At 31.4% G+C, this 24,324-nt stretch overlaps 2 long non-coding RNA genes across 9 annotated transcripts; both read right to left on the reverse strand.

Moving 5' to 3' along the window:
* Positions 1–779: 779 nt before the first annotated feature.
* LOC141701590 (uncharacterized) lies at positions 780–6,721 on the reverse strand. 8 transcript variants are annotated; one of them, XR_012566841.1, is made up of 7 exons: positions 6,324–6,721; positions 4,526–4,644; positions 3,953–4,044; positions 3,491–3,542; positions 2,988–3,127; positions 2,709–2,898; positions 780–1,070 (listed from the first exon to the last, which is right to left on the reverse strand). It is a non-coding gene; the product is annotated as an uncharacterized LOC141701590 (long non-coding RNA). The 8 variants fall into 8 exon arrangements; XR_012566839.1 differs by having other exon boundaries at positions 3,491–3,605; XR_012566844.1 differs by lacking the exon at positions 3,491–3,542.
* Positions 6,722–7,860: 1,139 nt separating this feature from the next.
* Positions 7,861–8,356, reverse strand: LOC141701592 (uncharacterized). Its single transcript, XR_012566850.1, has 3 exons — positions 8,224–8,356; positions 7,976–8,115; positions 7,861–7,886 (listed from the first exon to the last, which is right to left on the reverse strand). It is a non-coding gene; the product is annotated as an uncharacterized LOC141701592 (long non-coding RNA).
* Positions 8,357–24,324: the final 15,968 nt, after the last annotated feature.

The following is a 24,324-nucleotide window of genomic DNA, read 5'->3' on the forward strand; positions in this document are numbered from 1 at the left end:
AAATATTTTTTAAAATTCAAATTGAATGCCTCTTTATTTCAATTATCTAAAAAAATCCTTTAAAATCTTGATCGAATACATTCCCGGATTCGGTGCCCCACTCCCCCGGCCCCAGCCCACTCATTGTCTACTTCAATATTTCTTGCATATGACTATATCACAGATTTTTTTCAAGTATGTTTTGACATTTAAAGTCATATTCTTTAACAAAAATATTTAAAGAATTTTAAATCTGAGTGACAGTTCATGATTTAATAGTTCTGAAATTTTTCTAAAGTAATTTATATAGTTTTAATACAACGTTGATTTTATGGAGTTCGAACTTCGGTGCCCGAAAATATGGGTTAATTTCTAATAATCTACTTAAATATCTAAAATAATTATATCAACTATTAAATATTACATACATGATTGTATGTCATTTCTTATTAGAGTTAAAAACCTAACAAGGATGGAACCAGAAATAAAATTTATGGGGACCGACTAATATTTGGAAAAACCAAACTAAATAATTTTATATTTTTTTCAACATCTTACACTAAATTTTTTGTGAAATTAGACAGTTTGCGGATATCGAGACTTTCTCCCGGTGCCTCTAATTCCGCCTCCTGAGGTCAGATAACAGATAAGAATATCTACTTTTTATCGATGTTGCATGTTAGTTATATACAAAAACTCTGGTTAGTGCGTATCTTCCAATCACACTTTAAAATTTTAGATCAGCATTTTCTGACATAATTGGTGGGGGGAGGGGGTTTTGAGCTTGTCCGAAACACATGTTAAAAAATTATTTTAAGATAGAATAATTAAGCCGAAACAAATAAACATTACTATCTAAGTTTAAAAAAAAACGTTACAATCTATAATGTTAACCAACGAAATAACCTTTAGGTCAATCTCTAAGAATTCTAGCAGAATTAGAATCTGATGACTGCTTCGGAATAACGCATCAACCATATTCACGTCATCATCAATATTTACATCTTCAACTATATTTCCTTCCATTGCACTTCTAAGCTTTTCATGACGACGTTGAAGCATTCCCCACGAAAATTAGTGCTTGTACCACTCTGTAGTTAAAAGGAAAAAATCATTATAATCAAAGCACATGCTATAATCAGGTGTGTATACATGATCCAATACTTCATCAAATGAATTTTTACTTTATCTTCCCAGATGATGTTTGAAGCAGCCGTACAACTACAACTAATTTGACGATACAAGTAATACTATACACATAGCGAAAGAAAAGATGGAAAATGACCTTGCACCCTTTTATTACGTTCAATATACTTCTGTTCATTTCATATGCATATACATAGGCAACTTCAGCAACATATCTCATGGATAATCACTTTTTTCATTAAGACAGACCATGGGGCCCTTAAGTTTTTGGCCGAGCAGAAAGTGAGTAATTGGTTGCAGCATAAATGGATAACAAAATGATGAAGTACCATTATACTAATCTTTACAGAAAAGTTCTGTTGCGCAACATAAGGCCTTGGATTCCTGTTTTAAAGAAGATCCCAAGGGCATGATAGTTTTGAAGGAGGGGTTAAGGACAAAAAAGCTAAAGGAGGGGTTAAGTTCATGTTTGAACTATTATTCAGAAAATAGAAGTTATTATTCCAACAAGTCTCTCTCTATAACAGAATCCTATCTGATTCTCTTGCATTTCTAGCTTAAACTTTCTATTCCTTAACTTGTATACTATTCTAAGAAATCAAACACAAACAAAAACATCAGAAAAACAGAAAACTACATGTCAAGGCATGTCACTGAATTTAATAGTGTTGTCATTGATTTAGTATTTTTATAGCAGAAAATATTTAGCCAGAGGAATTTTTGGTTGGCATATAATAGAATTACTTCATCCAAGATGAAACTCGATAAGTTGTAGTGGGAAAAGTTTCCTCAACTGTATGCACATCAATATCAGCATACAAATTCTTCAGTTTAGTAAGCTTAAGACCTCCAAATTACAATTGTAGGCTGAAATTAATATAAGCACATTATGGACTCAAATCATCATTTTAACAAATCATACCTTGGCAAACTTTTGTCTGTTGTAAATTAAAATGTTTTACATCTACATTTTACAAATTCAAATTCCAACATTGTCAATTACTCTATGAATTGAAAGGTGTTTATTCAAATACCAAGTATAACAAGAAGATGGAAATTTCTATTTAATTTATTGCATTGTTAGTTTAATTTTACATTAAACAAATACTCTAAGTCCATATTCGACATGAAAGTTTATTCTAAAAATATTGTACGGCCATCATCAGGGGATAGAGTAGCATCTAGATCTGGTACAGGAAGTTAAGAAAACGGTAGAGAAACCAATCAGAGAAGCACATTTATTTAGTGAACATTGTTCAAAAGGAGCCTGTACACATTTAATATTTCTTTGTTGTCTACAACAGAAGACTAGATGGTTAAAATTAAGACCCTGATTACAAGCTAGCAAGGCATTATATTTGAGACCTCATTTATCCACTAAAGTAAATTCCTTCAAAAGTTGTGAAAAGGTTAGACTATATATCTACAGATCATATGCCAATTAGGAATCTGAACAATCGCAAGCGGTATTCAATTAGGAATATGAACAATTACCGCAGAGGAAAGGAAGGAATATCAAGTATTTATATACTATATATGCAAAAAGATAATAAATAGGGTCTTTGAAAAAGATTAAGAGACACCTTTTGCTGTCTGCACCCATGCATGTACTATTCCGGGCATTACCGCATCTAGTAGGTTGCAGCAGCTCTAAATAATTGGATGGACATTAAAGAAGAATCCACAGTAATAATATTTTGAGGCTTTATCTGAGCCAATCATGGTCAGATGCTATGGATTTAGATGGCCTGCAACAGCTTCCTCAAGCAATTGCTGAAAACCAGGGCACTTGTTAAGAAAATTATAAGAAAAAGTTTATAACATGATCAATAATATTATTCTAAAGGAACTTATTATTAGACCTTCCCGTGTTACAGTAAAGCACACCACTTCCATGAATAAGTAAAATATCTATGATTTGATATTGCCGGTAAAAGATATAGCAGACACTAACTATGTACACCATTCAGAATATGCTGTGACCAGTCTCCAGTGGAGTAATCTGGAATATGTAACAAAAAAAATTAATACCTCAGAGAAGCAAATGACTAAATATGGTATTCTGAGTCTCCATATGAGATTTATGAATCCAAATGTGAATATTTAAAAGGTAAAAATTGACTACTTTTGCATCCACCAAATGACGTTTCTTAACCTCCCAATATGGTTGCACCGATGACATCAGTAATATGTTGGGTAGTATTTCAATTCTAGTGGATTTTTTTTTGCGAAAATTCTATTGATTTTAGTAGAGCATGAATTTCTATAACAAATTTAAAATAATAGCAAAAAAATAAAATCTAAAAAATAACAACGGCAACAAATATTACAAATCTTGCATTAATTAAAAAAATGAAAAAATTACCTGGAAACGAGATGTCAATGACTCAACAGGGGAGGGATTCATGGAGCATTTTCTTCATTGATTCCGCAAGTATTTCAGAAATTTATGAAGTAGAAGTTGAAGTTCAATAATAAAACTAAAAAAAATCACAGATAAAGATAGTAAAATAATTCAGTCAAATTGTCTAACTATGCCACAATATAATCATGATTGTATAAGTGAATAGAGTCTGGAAATTGACACCTTCTAGTTCTAGATAACAAATTACAACTTCAAATCAAAATGAATTGTGGAAATCCTAGGCAATAGAGATACATTTATATTCAACTGTTGTAGGAAAGTCATGACTAATTAGGCTACTTATATGACTAATCTTGTGCATCTGTTTTACGTTTAACATATATATAACATGCATTCTACTTGTATTGATTTGAAAATATAGTTTATTATTTTCATTCCAACAAAATACAGCCAAAATCTTACCAGCATCTTGTAACCCTTTTATTGATCTCAAATTTCTTTCCGTGATCGATGACTGCAATACAATCTTCTGTAGAAAGATAAGCCCGATCCACCTTAAAAATAGATAAGATGTCAACTTCTAAGTCTAAGTCAGAGCCTTCATCTACAAGGCAGTAGATTCAAGTTTTTAAAAAATTGACATGATATCATTCCACTTGAAGCTGCTCCATAAGCAATCTATCTTCAGAATTGTCACACAACATATAGAACTCAAAGTAAAAAAGAAATGATAGTTAATGCGACTTTACATCAGTCAAAACAAGTTTTTGCATATTTGGCACTTAAAAAAAAAGATGTTTAGTTTGGGCTAAGAGACACTTGCATATATATTATCTACCTTAAAGGTTTCTATATATCTGAAATTGTAATATGTTTTATGAGGAGATTTACTGCACATATTTTCCTCCACTTATCTTAGTTCATAATTAAGTTTTTACATCCCTTATTTCGAAGAAGAGTGTCAATAAACGGCAGATGATGACAGCTATGCTCATTTATTGTGCACTATTGTAGTACAAAACTCAGGGAACCCACCCATAAGACTGTATAACTCAGATTCAAAAGTAATTGCATCTCCTTGTTCACTGAAGCATTTTCGATCAGACAAGTTGTCTAGATAATCCAATGTTTCCAAATCTTCTATCCTCACTTCACTGTAAACCACATGAATTTTGGTCAGTCCAGGTAGCAGAAACAAAAGAGGAGGAGCTAAATACTGTAAATTTCACTACGGAAAAGCTTTCATAGTATCAAGAAATCTAATTAACTAACAAGATCGCAAAGTATACATTCTTTCTCTTTTATTATTATGTGGCAAATGATCAAAATAACAGTGAAAAGGGGGAAGTGTCTAAATGGCACATCTGAAAAGGCTCCAAGTTTTTGGACGGTATATCTCATGGATAATCGCTTTTTTCATTAAGACGGACCACTGGGCCTTTAAGTTTTTGGCTGAGCAGAAAGTGAGTAATTGGTTGCAGCATAAATGGATAAAAATTGATGAAGTACAATTATACTATTCTTTACAGAAAAGTTCAAGAATATATTGTTGCTGATGCGCAACACAAGGCCTTGGATTCCTGTTTTAAAGAAGATCCCAAGGACATGATGGTTTTGAAGGAGGGGTTAAGGACAGAAAAGCTATAGTAGCAGGGGTGCCAACCCAGTTTGTTACATTGTTTGATGCTGTTACTGTGCCCTGGTGCAGCTTCCTTGTAAAGTATAATATCAAATTTGATGATATTCCATAGTAGCCCATCCTTTCAAATATCTCATACACTGTTACATTAATATTTTCATTGTCAATTAGTATTAATATGCTTCTCTGCATAACTGGCTATATTTACTACTATATAATATTTTTTTATTTAAATACAAAAGGGCACAAATTAGTTGGTGCATGATATTGTAGTTGCTACAACATGAAGATAAATGAGGGTAAAAACTCTATACGAACTATATTTTTATATTACACAAAAATTCTTTTACTGTAAGTAGAGGTTTAGTATAAATAGACCATCAAAGCCTTTTGCACAAAAATTCTTTTACTGTAAGTAGAGGTTTACTCTCTCTCTCTCTCTATCTCTCTCTATATATATGTATAGTTATCTATGTATATTATAATTCCTACTGCCTGTTTTGAATAGTATCTTCACCCCCTTCCTAGCCTTTTACCCTGAAAGTTGCAAAGAATTACATCTCTTGCCATCATGCTTTCCTGTGCTGCAGCTAAATGTACTTCTTTGAACTCTCACATGTAAACAAGCTTCCGCCGGAAGCTTTAACTTTAAAATTCAAATTTCAAATTTGCGTACACACTTCCCTAGAATTCAAATCCAACCTTTATAATAGCTTATCATTTTTTCAATATTCTAATTTTAGTATTGGATCTTCTTTTCTTTACGAACAGTCTTTGTTTATGTTCATAACACTGCTTTTACATTTGTTACATATATACTACATACACTACTTATGTATTTGTATTTGTTGCAGGTTATCTATTGCTGAGAAAGTTTTCGATGATATGCCTGAAAGAAAAAGTTATTAAGTTTCCACTTTGTAGTTATATTTTTGATTTAGTTATTATTATTGGTTTGTTTTTGAGATATATATGTAGAAGTTTCTTTCCGTATTAATCATTTGCATTTTGCAACTAACCATATATGATGCATTATATTTGTTGCTGTATATATTTTGTTGAGATTGTTTGACGAATTGATTAAAAGAAAGGTCGGAAAATGCTACAAATGCAGACTGAGTTAGCTCATGATCAGGGAGAACCATATTCAAAACTCAATATTTTGAGAAGCATCTACAAGAGAGGCGGTGTTACCTATACCAATTTACAGCAACCTGAGCAGCATGTCTTAAGGGATGAAAAGAGTTCACAGCATTCACGTGATGGAGAGCGCCTTAAACAGGAGGCAGAACTCGAACAATTAGAGAGTGATACCGACAGGTTGAGGACTGAAATTATGAATATCCAAAAGGAACAGGAGAATGCAGATAATTATCTGTTATCTGTTAAAGAGAGGCTGAGAAGGACTGAACAGAAGCAACAGCAGATGTTCATTAGCATGGCCAAAGCATTTCAGAACCCCTTATTTAGCGAGATTCTTATGCAGCAGCTCAGGCCGAAAGAAGCACTGGAGACTGCTGGAACTTCAAAGAAACAAAAGCTGATTGCTCCACAGTGCAACAAAGGTCCAGCGGAGGCATCCTATTATCCTATATATGCAAAAAGATATAAATAGGGTCTTTGAAAAAGATGAAGAGACTAAAGTAATTATCTGCACCTTTTGCTTTCTGCACCCATGTACTATTCTGGGCATTACCGCATCTAGTAGGTTGCAGGTGCAGCTGCTCTAAATAATTGGATGGACATTAAAGAAGAATCCACAGTAATAATATTTTGAGGCTTCATCTGAGCAAATCACGGTCAGATGCTATGGATTTAGATGGCCTGCAACAGCTTCCTCAAACAATTGCTGAAAACCAGGGCACTTGTTAAGAAAATTATAAGAATAAGTTTATAACAAGATCAATAATATTAATCTAAAGGAACTTATTACTAGACCTTCTCATGTAAAAGTAATGCACATGAATGATTACTGAACATGAAAATATGCAAGATATAAAATGCTGGTCAACATGTCTGCTGCTTAATCCTCTTTGTTGCTTCTAGTTTATGTTTGCACTAGCCAAAAAGATAACTAATAATAAACATGCAGATTTGTTTTAAAGAAACAAAGTCGTAGCCAGTGTCTTACTTACCGAAGCATGTTGCAGACGTGCATTCTCTTCTTTTATCACGTGCAGTTCCGCTTCCAGATCACGAGTATAAGGCTAGCCAATTAGAATACATGAAAACAAACTTTAGAACAGACTTGGTGAGGCCCTCTCAAAGACCACGGTTTTAATCTACCGTATTTACATAGTCATGCCTATTTTTTTGTGAATATTTCTTCATAAATAGAAATTAAAACAAATTTATTTATTCTGCAACCACTTAACAATGCATCTTCCATATTAATCCTTTACGATATAATCATTTCACTGTAAATAAACCGTAAATGTTGCCCTAGGATAAAGTTAAGTATTAACAATAAATTTTCAAATTATATGGGTTTGAGGCTGGAAATTTCGATAGTTTTAACGGATCGGGATCCATTTAAATAGAAAAAACAACCAAAAATGAACGTGAACGTATCCATTCTAGATTTCTTCTTCATACACTTTACACACACACAATTACACAAAGCTAGATCAACTTGTTGTATTTAACAAAAATAAATACTATTATAAATCTCGAATTAATTTCGAAAAATACGAAGAATTACCTGGAAACTACACGTGAACAGGAACGAAAAATCATGGAGCACTTTCTTCATTGTTTCTGCAAGTAATTCAGAAATTCAAATAAAAATGAAGAATTAAATATAAAAAAAAAAATTATACTCATAAAAGATTGTACAAGAAGAGGACCTTAAGAATCTCTGCACTCCATGAAATGGTGAGCAGTGAGCCCAACAATTGCTTGCAGGAAACATAAAAACATTTTCAAACTTGAGTTGAAACTGTACGGGGACGGGGACGAGATTCGTGGAGCACTTTCTTCATTGTTTCTACAAGTAATTCAGAAATTCGAATAAAAATGAAGAATTAAACTAAAAAAAAACATAAATTATACTCATAAAAGATTGTACAAGTGAATTGAGTCTTGAAATTGACACCTTATAATTAATAAAAAGGGGCGATTGAGAGATTGAATATGATGAGGCTGCTTCGTGCATCGTGTATTGAGAGATTGAAAGATTGTATAAGTGCATCATGCTTCGATTAAATTGGGTATGTTACAGATATAAACAACTCGATTTGGGTATGTAAATTGGGCCGGACTTTGGCCCGCAGGGTTTGATTTTGTACGGATCAAATTGGGGTGGGTTTTCGAGAAATGTCGGTCTCCCTCTATATTCTTGGGGTGGTATTATTGGGCTTTTTTTTACCGATTCAGATTGGATCGGATTTTTACTAATTTGAATTGGATCGAGTTTTATTAGAAATTCTGAAAACTACATAGGTTAACAACTAAATTATTGCATAAATGTATTATTTTGTATAAAGTATTTTATAAAAAAACAACTTTATTGAAAACATTTAAGTTGGGGCAAAATGAACATGTTTATAAATTAATACGTTTTATAAATGTTATTCAAATATATATAGTGTACTTATTATATCTTCTTTCATGAATCTTATAATAAAGTATAAAAATAATATTATTATTCACGAATATATAAATATATTTGTGTCTTTAACTCCAAAAACCATGATTACAACTCGATTTCACCTCCAAAACCATGATTACATGAAATTGATTACAATAAACGGGTGCTAATCCCTAACCCTAAGCCGTATTATATAGGCCGAGCAAGTGCCATTTCCTTATTTTTGAAGCAAAAACATGGAAGTGACCCAAGTCCACTGCCATCTCCTTCTTTATGGGCTCGGTAAATCAAGTGACCCACTCCGATTAAACGTGTTTAAAATTTAAAATTTAAAAATTAAATATTAATAAGATTAAAATAAAAATATTACTTATTATTAAAATACATTACATAATTAAAAAATAAAATATTACAAGAACATGACAATTTAAAATATTACATCTGAAACAAATCTATCTATTATATATCTAATACAGCAACAGGGGTTCGCTGAGCAAATTTAATCATAAATATAATAATTAATGTTCATATAATATTTATTTTAACCATTAATGTTCATTCATTATTTAATCATAGATACGGTAATTAATGAGCAAATTTAATCATGAATATAATAGTTAATATCCATACAATATTTGTTTTAACCATTAATACTCATTCATTATTTAATCATAAATACATTAATTAATATCCAAACATTATTTGTTTAATCATTAATACTCATTCATTATTATATAATTAATACAGATTCATTCATGTAATTTTTATTACCTCAATTAAAACATCATTAATATGTAAGTCATTAAAAATAATTTCTTCATAAAATTTACATACTCTATTAAAAAATTAGTATAAAAAATTTAAATGATAACCATTGCATAAGAATTCATATAATACATAAGTTATCACATCATTAACTTATTAATATCGATTAGTTGTTGCATACTTAATATATATATATATATATATATATATATATATATATATATATTTATAACTAATTATTATAGAGATATATGCATGGATCATATAATACCTAAGTTATGACTTACTAATATAGATTAATAATTGCATACTTAATATATACATATTCATTTATAACTAATTATTATAGAAATACATGCACGCATGTATACATACATACATCCAAACATATGTACGTATGTACGTATATATGTATATATATAATAATTTAGTTAGAGATGTTATATTTTCAGAGCAGGTTCTTAATTATCAGAGCAAGACAATAAAAAATATTATATTACCCTCAGTTTATTTTTCTATTTGGCATGGCGTAGTATTGTCTTATCCTTTTTATTTGCTCCGAAAATTAAAAACCCTCATCTTCAAATGAAATTTCCCTTAAATTTCCCTTTTAGTTAATGATTCAAATTTTTTTGTCTACAAAAATTGTCCTTATTTTTAACGTAAGTTAAATTCTAAAAACGAGAATACATACATTATTAATTATCAAATTAATAATATAAATAAGTGAATTTTAAATATAAAGTAAAATTAAATATTAATATTAATAGTAATAATTTTAAATTTCATTAAAAAGAAAAAATATTTCATTTTAATAGCAGGTTTATAAAACATATATATTAAAAATTCTAATAATAATAATAATTATTATTTATATTATATTAATAATAATTATAATAATAATAATAATAATAATAATAATAATAATAATATTATAACAAAATAAATAATATTAATACATGAGAAACTTGAGTACAAATCATGTTATTTATAAAAAGTGGTAGTACATTTAAATTATAATAAATTTTATTTGTACAAAATATTATTGTTCGTCATTAATTTTAATGATATTATCAGAGCCTACCAGTGACCTTTAATAACACAGTTGACTGACATATACCATATTTATCACATTAACACTAATAGTTAGATCTATTATAAACATTTGCGAATAAATATTACAAACAAATGAAACTAGATAAACTTATATATTAAATATGATTATGTGGATCAGAATCATTGATACCTCTAACTGAATATATATTTATATCTAACCATGTCATACTTTAAGTATTATATTTTTGTATTTACACAAAAATAAATAAATTATGGGCTTTCATATATATATATATATATATATATATATATATATATATATATGTATATATAATATATACACACACATATATATATATATGTATATGTATGTGTGAATTTATGTAAAAAAAAAACCTTTAACTTATGGTCTTCATAATTCATAAAATATATGATAATGTTGGTTTATATTGGTATTTTACTCCGTCATTATGGCATGAACGGATAATATTAACTAAAATAAATAATCTTGGTAAAGTTTACATATTAAAAATACAACCCGAAAGCGCCTAGTATGCCGTGAGATGTGGATTTATTAATATTTTTTGAGAGAGGGGAAAGAGTTACTGAGGTCGGAAATTAAAATTGAAGAATACTAAAATTCAAATAACAATTATAAAATAAAATCTTATGTAAACAAACAACTATATTATGTAAAATTACTAAAATTTCTAAAAAATTTCCATGGATCGTCCTTAACAGTAAAAAACAAGAAATGTCACTACAAGTCTCTACGTTAATTGTAGATAAACACTATTGCACCAATGTCATCAAAATAAAAATCTACTCATATACAAAATAAATCCATCATCATTAGGAGGGGGGACAACATGAAATATTATCAACAAGAAAAACTAAAATAATATCGATTCGCCCAATATAGAGCATGTCCGTGCATTGCACGGGCTACAGAGCTAGTTAATCATTATTATGGAACATTGTGATATGCTCAACCAGATCGAATTGTAGTTGACGATGTTTCTGCCTGTTACAAAGTTGGATAGTCCTTCCGATATACATTTCATTAGAGGCTAAAGATTCTTCGCCTAAGTTTGGAGGCGGTAAGCCATAGGTTGCATCATCGTAAGATGGTAAAGCGCCAAAGGGAGTGACGTATGTGTCTCTCTCATCCTCAACGATCATATTATGTAGTATAATACACCTCCTCATTATTTAGCGAGATCTTCTTTATCCCAAAATTGTGTTGGATCATGTACAATTGCAAATTGAGATTGCAACACGCCAATGTCATTTCTACGTTTTTTTCGATGACCTTCTTGATATTTGGAGAACAATTTTCTCTTTTTCACCTTGTGGGCGTGGAATTGTTTCACGAACGTAGCCCATTCAGGATAGATTCCATCTGTTAGATAGTACCCCATGTTATAGTTGTTACCATTAATATTGTAATTTACCTTAGGAGCACGACCTTCTTGTACATCATCAAATATCGGTTATCGTCTAACACATTCATGTCGTTAGTAGAACCAGCAACTCCAAAAAATGCATGTCATATCCATAGGTCCGATGAGGCAACAACATTAAGCAATATTGTTGGAACTCCTTTATGACCCCTCATGAACATCCTTTCCATGCTTTAGGGCAATTTTTCCACTGCAAATGCATGTAGTCAATACTCCCCATCATTCCGGGAAAAACCGCGAGCCTTTCCATTTTTATGAGACGTTGTACATCATTTGAGTTTGGCTTTCGCAAATATTCACTCTCAAAAATTAAATAATATTGGTAACAAATTTTTCAAGCATTCAATTGCAGTGGACGTACCAATGCACACATAATCATCAACCGCATCCGTTCCAATTCCATATGCCAACATGCGTATGGCCGCCGTGAATTTTGTAAAGGTGATAGGCCCTTTCTTCCAATGCATCAACCTTCTGCTGAAAATATGGATCAAAATTTGAAAGAGCATCCACAATTCGAAGGAACACGTGTCTTCCCATTCGAAACCGTCGTCGGAATGTATCTAGAGGGTATACTGGATTTTGAGCAAAATAATCTCTCTCCAATCGTTCATGACCCGCTTCGCGGTCTTTGCATATCACTCGTTTAGTCGTGGTTGACGAGCCTTCTTCAATAATTCTTTAGACATATCAGAGTTCTCATCCGTAGTATATATTTTGATTGCACTGTGAATGAAAAAAATGAGTTGCAGACTATCACAAAGAACAGACATGTTTTATAGGAGATAAAAATAATAAAAGAAAACGGCTAGTTCGAACTAAAAATAAACAAGAACTAAATTACAACGAGTAGTTCCAAATAGAAACAAACAAAAACTAGCTTCCAAGAACTTATTCCAAACAGAATCAAACGAACAACTAGTTTCCAACAACTAATTCCAAATAAAAATAAACAAGCAACTAGATTCCAATGGCTAGTTCCACCTGCGTCTTGATTTGACTTCCTCAATAATTTTGGCATAAATCTCTCGTTGAGCCTCTTTCATTATACTAGTATCAAGCGTAAGAAGTTGCATATCTGATTCATTCTCTATCCTAGCCTCCTCTTTTTCTTAAGTTCATTGAACTCTGCCATTAGATCTAATCTCCTGCATAAACTAGCTTTTATTTCTTCATAATCTTTTTTTTAAGATCATTAAACTCTGCCTTTTTTTCCCGTCCCTCTTAGCTGCTTTTGTACCTTTAGGACGAACCGGTGATTCAACAACATTCTCATCTGTTGGTGTTTCATTCATCAATGATGAGTAGTTCCCAAAATCACTAAATTTAGTTCTCTTTGCACTTCCATTATTTGTCTCTTTAGGCTGTCTCCATTTAGGATATCTCTTTAGATCATTCCAATGCTTGTCAAAATTAAACTTCTTATTGTATTTAGTTTTATGGAAACCATGAGCTGCCGCAATTATGTTGTCCAAATTTGTACCACTCCCCATTTTTGAGACAGCTTCCTCATAACATGTTCTATATTGCTAAGCCCCTTCATTTATTCGTTGCCACCTTTTTTGATAGATATTACCCCTCTTTTGATAATACCGTGATTACTTTATTCACAATAGTTACAAATTTGATCCCAAAATTCACCTTTTTTATTCGCCCCGATCAAGGGATCAATCGACACATTCAACCATGCGCTAATTAAGAGTTTATCTTCAGGAGGTCATTTCACTTGTTAGGGGAATGGCAAGGGTTTGGAAGGTGGTATTGGGTTACGATATATGAAACTAATATCATATGACGTATGTTTAGTTGATTGCTATAATTGATATTGATAGTATATTAATATCATGTTTGTTTGATTGTTGTAATTTATATGAGTAATTTTAAATATTTTTAAGGTTATAATTTTAAATAATTTAAATAATAAAAAATTTAATATTTTTTTTATATTTTTTAATTGCTAACTTAATTTTGTATTATAAAATTACACGTAGTATATAAATTATTATTATTATTATTTTAATTTCTTATTGTGTGCTATTTTTCGGCCGTAAATATTATTTAATATTATTTTTTCAATAGTCATTTTTAAATTAATATTTATAAACTTAGGGGTGTATCCTTATTTAATAAATTTTTTAGGTTCAATAATTCACTTTGGATATTAGAAATATTTAAAAACTAGTTGCCCTCCTATCTCTCTCTTTCGCAAAACCTTAATTCTTATTTTTTCGATTGGTTAATGATAAACACTGTTTTGATAATTTTTCCTAATTTTTATTTACTTCAAATAAATCTATCTCTTCATTAAGAGTTTTAGTTATATGTATAGGTTTTCTTAACTATATATTGTGTTTTGTTCTCTCTCATTGTGAGAGTTTAGTTTGTTTGTTTTGTTCTCTGGAATCGTAGATCTACAAAATTTCGTATATTGGTTCATTGATAGGGGTCCTATCAGATTACGACTATTATTAATTGTTCGAATGCGTTTCGACACGTCAAATTTCTGTGTTCTCACAATTTCAACAGATTGTTGGATTGACTTTATAAAATGATGTATATGTCAACAATGCGAGCGAGAAATATACAACAGTGAAAGATCCGATCAACGATCGTAGTTTTGTTCAAAAAGACTATGATTTGATTTATCTTGATACGTATTTATTCAGTTTTAATTATTATTATAATTTTTTTTGGATTTTAATTAATAAACTAATTGAATATCCAATTTTTTTTAATAAATGACAGCTAATTTAACAATCTTGAACAATTTTTTTTTAACGTAGGTAACCGGCGGCCGCTACCCATCGGGTGCGCACTAGATAAACCTTACGGGCTCCTAAAGTTCAACAACTTCCATTTAGATTTTTGAAATATTAAAATAATAAATTAATAATTGGTACACTGATATAGAATTCAGGATTTTAGAAATCAAACTCCAACTAAAATTCTAATATCTAATTTAGCAGTTTTTAATTTTGTAGGGTTCAAAATGCCCCGTTAAAATTTTAAAAATATTAAAACTTAGTAAAATGCACAACAATCCAATTAGAAAAAATTGGGGAAAGCGTTACTTAAAGCGATCTAACTTAAGTAACGTTTAGCATAACAAAAAAAAATTAAAAACCTCAAACACAAGTTCATCTAGCGTCATGGACAAAAAAAGGAAAAAAATAGTATTAATAACAACCAACACGCTAAGCAATTTAGTGTTTTAGCTAAACGTTACCATTTTATGCGTTTCTACATACTATTTGGACTGTTTTTACATGTCGTGCCATTTTAAACAATATTCTACCCATGTACCATATAGGGCTAAAAACCGGTATACTTGGTGTTATTAATTATCTTTACATTATCAGAAGCAATTTGTACTTTACCCGAATGTGAAAGAAAACATTATACTTGAACAAGGTACATAATCTGACTGCAGGTTGGGTTTTTAAATCTTGTTAACTTTCTTGACTTTTAATTGTCAACATTGTAAAATTGACATTTGCTCCATGATTGTTGATTAGTGAGTTGAAGGCTTTTACTTGGACAGTAAAAATGTTTCACAAAAAACGTACTCGCCCTGTCTCTAAAAACGTGTCCTATTTATGTTGGACACGTTTGCCAATACACACTTTTGATTGTTAATATCTTTAATTTTGTATTACTATTAAATATAAAAACTTCATTGTATTAAAATACTCATAAATACGAATTCATCAAGATGACTATATTTGATCTTATAGATTAGACATAAATTAATAGTCAATCGCTTATCATGAATAATGTCAAAATTCAAAATAGGAAAGTTATTGTACATGACTTTTTTTGAAATAAAGAATTTGTACGTGGTTACTTTTGTTTGGAAACCGTATTTTTTATAAAAAAAATTCAAAGTAAAATCGTAAAAGACTTTGAAAAGTAGCATTTATTTCAAACAAATAAACATTACTAACTTATTTTGAAAAATAAAACATTAAAATCTATAATGTTAACCGTCGTCCTGTAAAATGTCGTTCAGGTAAGAATAAATTCTACGAACTTCAGCAGAATTGGAATTTGACTTAGGTTCAGAAGTAATATCGTTTAGGTCAAAATCTCTACGAATCCGCTGAATAACATTTAGTTCAATCTCTAGGAATTCTGGCAGAATTAGAATCTGATGAATGCTTTGGAATAACACATCAACGGTCCCAAAAGTTCCCCGCCTAGCATGTCGACATCATCATCAATATTCACGTCTTCAGCTAACTTTCCTTCAATTGCACTTCTAAGCTTTCCATGACATCGTCGAAACATTCCCCACAAAAAATTGTGCTTATACCCCTCTGTAGTAAAAAAGAAAAGATCATTATAATTAAGCACATGCTATAATCAGGTGGTGTATATATGATCCAATACTTCATCAAATGAGTTTTCACTTTATCTTCCCTCATCACAGATACCAACTAAAACTAATATGACAATACAAGTAGTACTATAAACCAAGCAAAGTGAAAGACGACCTGGCTCCCTTTTATTACGTTTAACATACTTGTGTTCATTTAATATGCATATACATATGCAGTTTGGACATATCACATGGATAAGCACTTTTTTCCTTAAAGACAGACATTAATCCCTATTTAATTTATGGCGCTGTTAGTTTAATTTCATATCAAACAAATATCCCAAGTCCATATTCAACAAGAAAATGTACTCTGAAAATACTGTACGGCCATTATCAGGGGATAGAGTAGCGTCTATATCTGCTATAGGAAGTTAAGAGAAAAGTACACAAACCAATCACAGAAGCACATTTATTTAGTGAACATCATTGTCAAAAGGAAACAATTACGAATTCAAAGCAGCAGTCAGAAAAAAGAAGTTAAGGCTTATGAGAATATGTGGTCACATGGAATAACATAAGTTTTGCTACAGAAACTTATGAGACCAGTTTTATACCCAATGGGAACGTTAACCTTTACAATGGAAGAAAGTGAGAGCTAGGCCCAGTACACTGGAAAACTGCAATCTTACTATCTGTTGTTCAGATAAAATTAAATGAACTTTAGTCATGGTATCTGGACTAGGAAAATGAAGGAGCCTGTACACATTTAATATTTCTTTAGTCATAACTATGGAAGACAAAGAAAGAAAGCTGTCAACAAATTCATATTAATATATGTGGATTGATAATAATCACCAACATTCATGTACCCAAGAAACTCTTTGCCTACAATTTTTACTGTCCTGCCATTTCTATACCTACAAATATGATCTTAGATGTGAAAACAAATACACAGGCAAACTACAAAAGAGATAATACAACAACTTCACCAAGTACAAAATGTTTCTATAACCATAGGTTCGTATCATCTCAAAGTTATCAACATGTGGAGGCGTCCATGGATCCAATCAGCATATAGCATTTGGAAACTTGCAACACAATCACTATCTTTTGCAGTTATATAATTTATTTATTTTTAAATACCGATTAAGGCCGTGTTTGTAAAGGGAAAAAAAACAATATATCTGCAAAAAAGTACTTTTAAATAAACCGTGCGTAACTAGGATATACTTGTCATGTAAATTAATAGGAAAATACATCAAAAGTTAACCTGTAGGGCCACTCCTTTAAATCTTCCTCTGAAGTCTTTCGCAGTAATCCTTCTGTTTCTTGGGAGGAGGATAATGATCAACTCTTCATCCTTCGTTTCTTGCATGACCATTTGCTTCAACTGAAGCGGAGGAGCAAACTAGACCTTCTCATGTTACAGTCATGCACACCACTTCCATGAATAAGTAAAATATGTATGATTTAATATTGTCGGTAAAAGATATAACATACATTAACTATGTAAACCATTCAGAATGAGTTGTGACCGGTCTCCAATGGAGTAATTTGGAATACGTACCCAAAAAAATTGATACCTCAAAGGTATAAATGACTAAATAATAAATATGGTATTTAGAGTATCCATATGAGATTTATAACTCCAAATGTGAATACTTAAAAGGTAAAAATTGACTACTTTTGCATGAAACAAATGTGATTTATGAGTCTCGATGATGGGTAAGACACTATGTTTCTTAACCTCTCAATATGGTTGCACTGATCACATAGGTATTATGTGGGGTAGTATTTCAATTCTAGTGAGATTTATCTATTTTTTTTGCAAAAAATCTATTGATTTTAGTTGCATGAATTTCTATAATAAAAATAAAATAATAGCAAATAAAAATATCTAAAAAAAATAACAACAAATATTACAAATCTTGCATTAATTTAAAAAGAATGGACAATTACCTGGAAACTATATGTCAACGGGGGAGGGGATTCATGGATCATTTTCTTCATTGTTTCTGCAAGTATTTCAAAAATTTATGAAGTAGAAGTAGCAGTTCGATAATAAAATTAAAAAAAAATCACAGAACAAACTTAAAGATGGTAAAATAATTCAGTCCAATGGTCTAACTGTGCCACAATCATATGTATACACACACAGTATACACACACACACATAGATAATCAAGATTGTATAAGTGAATAGAGTCTGGAAATTTCATATTCCTCCCTTCTATATATCTAAAATTGATATACGTTTTATGAGGAGATTTACTGCACATATTTTCCTCCACTAATCTTAGTTCATAATTAAGTTTTTACATCCCTTAATTCGAAGAAGAGTGTCACTAAACGGGAGATGATGACAACTATGCTCATTTATTGTGCACCATTGAAGTAAAAAACTAAGTACTAGGGAACCACACATAAGACTATACCTCAGATTCAAAAGTAATTGCATCTCCTTGTTCAGTGAAGCATTTTCAATAAGACAGGTTGTCTAGATAATCCAATGTTTCCAAACCTTCTATCCTCACTTCACTGTAAACCATATGAATTTTGGTCAGTCCAGGTAGCAGAAACAAAAGAGGACGAGCTAAATACTGTAAATTTCACTCCGGCAAGCCTTCATAGTATCAAGAAATCTAATTAAGCAACAAGATCGCAAAGTCTACATTCCTTCTCCTTTATTATTATGTGGCAAATGATCAAAATAACATTGAGAAGGAGAAGTGTCTAAATGGCACATCTGAAAAGCCTTCAAGTGTCACTTATGTAAAACATAACGCACACATGTGTTTCTGTTAGAATAATATAAGGCCATTCTCTAATACCTTGAGGTTTTAGAGTAACTGGTTCCTCTACATGGTATCAGAGCTCAGGCCGGCAGAGGACTCAGGTTCGATCCATGCCAACCCCAACATTTCTCACAATTTAAGAGGGACACGAAAGGCAAATTTATGCCCCAAAGATGGGCGCCCGTGATTCACTCTTCGACCCATAAATGGGCTTTCGAGTGAGGGGGAGTGTTAGAATAATATAAGATCCTGTAAAGGGCCATTCTCTAATACCTTGAGTTTTTAGAGTAACTGGTTCCTTGACAATTTCAACTATAACTTAAATGTATTGTGCATGTACTAAAATGTGGCAGTAATTTAAACGTGTCAGTATGATCATTTTTCTCTCATATTGTGTTGATAAAAGGTAAATGCACTTAACTTTATTTCACCTACTTAAAACAAATGAAATGCTTTCAAAAAAATATTAAAGCAGCGTTTAGCATAAGCCTCTTCTACTTTTAAGTAAGTAATATATTCCCTTAGAAACTAACAGTGAGAGGGAGTTGAAAATGTAGCATTGTACTCACTAGCACCATTTTGGTGATATGCAAAAGATTACTAAATGACATACATACATAGCACGAAAACGTCAACCATTTACAAATAGCAGAGGTTTTAATAGGTACTTAAATGTCACTGCCAACTTAGCCCACTCCTGTTTCTATGATCTTTGTTTTATTTCATGTCACAACACATTACAATCAGTGACAGAGTATTTAGGTTCAAAAATGTCAGTGCATACCAGATATCCGAAACAGACAAATATGTATGGTAGCCAAATGAGAAACTAAAGGCTGCTGTCAATGTTCCGGATGTGCGATATCATGTTGAGATTCCCACAAGATGAAAGAGAAACCCTAAGTCGAAACTCATAACTATGGAAGACAAAGAAAGAAAGCTGTCAACAAATTCATATTAATATATGTGGATTGATAATAATCACCAACATTCATGTACCCAAGAAACCATTTGCCTACAATTTTTACTGTCCTGCCATTTCTATACCTACAAATATAATCTTAGATGTGAAAACATATACACAGGCAAACTACAAAAGAGATAATACAACTTCACCAAGTACGAAATGTTTCTATAACCATAGGTTCATATCATCTCAAAGTTATCAAACATGTGGAGGCGTCCATGGATCCAATCAGCATATAGCATTTGGAAACTTGCAACACAATCACTATCTTTTGCAGTTATATAATTTATTTATTTTTAAATACCGATTAAGGCCGTGTTTGTAAAGGGAAAAAAATAATATATCTGCAAAAAAGTACTTTTAAATAAACCGTGCGTAACTAGGATATACTTGTCATGTAAATTAATAGGAAAATACATCAAAAGTTAACCTGTAGGGCCACTCCTTTAAATCTTCCTCTGAAGTCTTTCGCGGTAATCCTTCTGTTTCTTGGGAGGAGGATTATGATCAACTCTCCATCCTTCGTTTCTTGCATGACCATTTGTTTCAACTGAAGCAGAGGAGCAAAACTAGAGAAAATTTTAAAACCTGCATCAAGTTATCGGTACTATGATTTCAAATAAAAAGACTGCAACGTGAATATAACGATAATTGGTATATACCTTGGGAAAACAAACAGAGATTCCTCCTCGCTTGCATTATAAGGCCTGGGAACCTTCAGAAAACATTTAGGAATATAATTAAGATTACGCCCGGTATTGTATATTAAGCAGCATAACTTGATTACTCAATCACTCACTCAACAAATACATAAGGCACATTTTAAACTTAAAACTATATTCGCCCTTTTGTTTATAGTTTCTAAAGTACATTTTTTGGTCATTCTGTAATGCACCACAACCCAGAAATTATATTCTCAAGAAAATTCTATCATGGATCACTTACAGAGAGATATTTCAAAGAGCAAGTTGTCGTTAGAAGCACTTAAACAGCGAGCCAAAAAAACAACTTAAGACTACAACCTAATTAACTACATAGATTGCAATTACCAGCAAGAAAGTCTGCACATAACCATTATACACTTCAATGCCAGAGGGCACAAGAGGCAGTAGTAGTGCAAGAAAGTCTACATGTTGTACACTTTAATTGTTGTACCACACAACAGGGAGAAGTGGTGTCTGTTTTGAGAAACATAATTGTGGAAAAGTTTCAATATAATTTGTCATCCAAAGTTAGATGGGTCAAATTAGTTTGCCTAAACTCTTGATCGGAACATCGAATATTGGGTATTATTCTCTTAAAAGATTTTTATGTATGTTCTGCGTTTTACCGAAAAGAAATAGTGATTCATGTATTTGTGTAATGAGAAATATAAATCTTTTGCGATGCTGGTGTATTGTGTCAGAAATCGGATTACAGCTTATGAGTCGAATCCAAAAACATCAAATATAAGCAGCAGTGGAGCTCTGAGGTTGGTAAGAATAAGGTACTAAGATTTATAGAAGGGGAAGAAATAAAGGAGCCTGTACACATCTAAGAATTCCTTGTTGTCTACAACAGAAGACTGGAAGGTCAAAATGAAGACCCTGATTAGAAGTTATCAAGACATTATATTTGAGACCTCATTCATCCACCAAGGTAAATTTCATCAACAGTCGTGGAAAAATAACTAAATAAGACTATATATCTACAAATCATATGGGCCAATAAGGAATCTGAACAATTACTGAAGCGAAAAGTATTCAATTGGGAATATGAACAATTACCGAAGAGGAAAGAACTAAGTTCTCTACTATATATGCAAAAAGATTAATAGGGGCTTTAGAGAGATATTTAAGGGACTAGAGTAATTATCTTTATATTTGCTTTCTGCACCCATATATTATTCTGGGAATTACCAGATCCAGTAGGTGCAGCTGCTTTAAATAATTGGACTCGGGTACGGAGATTCAAATATATCCAAGTATCAGATTTGGCACTTTGAAAGACTTAGAACCTGGCAACACCATTTGGCGGTTGGCACAAATATGGGGACACGACATTTTTTTAATTTAAATTCATTGAATATAATAGGTAGAGTTTGGGGGCCAGAAACAGAGCTAAAATTTTTATTAGGTTATATATGCTCCTATCATGTTTCAATGTTCTATTTCCTGTAATATTTTCCTTATTGACATTTATTTCCAAGTATTACTTATAACCAAAAATGAATGTGGACGGTATCCACTATAGATTTCTTCTTTATACACTACACGCATATCTACAGTTCTACTTGTGGTGGTTGACTTTATTGTCTTCCATCCCCCATTCATTTTTCCCCATCCCTCCATCATCTACCCACATCTGCAAACATATTCAAATTCACCTTTAAAGCACCGGTAGATCTGCAATTATTACAGGAGGGATGCTTTTTACGGCAAACTTCGAATATTTTTTGGCGAGCTACAATTATTTTCCAGTAACAACAAAGTAGGATTAAGTTTCAAGACCATATATCAAATAATACTCATCTCAAATAATGCAGTACAAATAATGCATTATAAATAATGCAGTTTCAAGACCATATATCAAGTAATGCAGTACAAAGTACAAACACTACACTCGCTCTTAACAAAAATCAAATTGTAAACTGAAATTATAAACTATTAATTAAAAACTCCTTTTCTTGAATTTGATTTTCTACTCTCAATTTATTTATACTGTTTTAATTTTGCAGGTGATTAGATTTAAATTTCCATTTTAGGGCTTTCATTTTAGGACTTTCAGTTAGGTATACATCTCTAACTAGTCTAACTGATTACGGCTTCAATTTATCTTTCTTCCATTTAGTCATAGGTTTAGCATTAAAGGGCAAGTGTATCCTGCGATTCTACCTGTTGAAGATAAGAAAGTTACTGGTAAGGTTTGTTTAATAATGATAATCCATCTTGACTTTCAGCCTGTATAACATTAATGATATATAGCCCTCTATAGTATTAATAATTTCCATTCTTTATGTAGTTATGAACATTTAGATATAATCTTCAAATTACTTACTTCCATGTGTTGATTCTCTTACTATTATCATAGAACTTTTGAGCAATTTGCATCAGGTTACATAGGTTTCCATAGCTTATCCAATGTAAAAATTCACATAACCCGTTGTTCTAATAACTGAATCTTCAAAAGCAATAATATTTTTCATATGCATATCATCACTATGTACTAATCTGCAAGTTGTAATTATATTTAGGAATTTCAAGTTGCCTCACTTTCTGATGGGGATTATAAGAAAAAAAAATGAAAGAAATTATTTATGAACTTGATTCGGGAAAATTCCATTGTCTGCAAAATTACAGAGTATGTGCGTATTGCATTGATATATGAAATCATTAGTACGTGGTCAACATGCCTGCTGCTTTATCCTCTTTGTTGCTTCTTGTTTATGTATGCACTAGTCAAAAAGAGAACTAATACTAAACATACAGATTGGTTTTACAAAAACAAAGTTGTAGCCAGTGTCCTACTTACCAAAGCTTGTTGCAGACGTGCATTCTATTCTTGTAACACGTTCAGTTTCGCTTCCAAGTCATGAGTATAAGCCTAGCCAATCAGAATATATGAAAACAAACTTTAGAAACAGACTTGGTGTGGCCCTTTTAAAGACCATGATTCGTACTTATTTTTTGTGAATATTTCTTCTTAAATAGAAATTATAACAAAATATTTTTTTTCTGCAACCACTTAACAAAGCACTAAGTATCACCACTGTGCATCTTCCATATTAGGCTCAATCGATTATTAATCATCATCCCAGATGATCCAGTACAATTGAAAATATGATACATGAGAAATTTATCATTTATAGAGGTGGATCGCCCCTGAAGAATATATGAGTTTCGGCCATAATCATATACAAAAATGGTAATATATCTTAATAAAACTAAGCGGACTTGATACTTATGGCTTATATAATGGTTAACTAGACACCTCAGAGATCCCCTAATTCTATTCTCTTTTCGAATAAGGTTTCTCAAGCTCTAGGCTAAATATTCTACTTGACTCATTAATTTATTCAACTACAGATTCGACTCATTAATATTCAATTGAACTAAATAAAGTAAAAATGTTCGAGCCCATAAAACATAAATTGCTCCCACCATAACATTCAATTAATTACAAAATCACGCTGTGTGTATAAATAAAAAATAGCAGTTAAACCAATAGAACAATATCAGATCAAACACAAATTTATATTAATAT

This window comes from Apium graveolens, unplaced genomic scaffold, assembly GCF_009905375.1.
Source record: "Apium graveolens cultivar Ventura unplaced genomic scaffold, ASM990537v1 ctg419, whole genome shotgun sequence".
Classification (NCBI taxonomy): Eukaryota; Viridiplantae; Streptophyta; class Magnoliopsida; order Apiales; family Apiaceae; genus Apium; species Apium graveolens.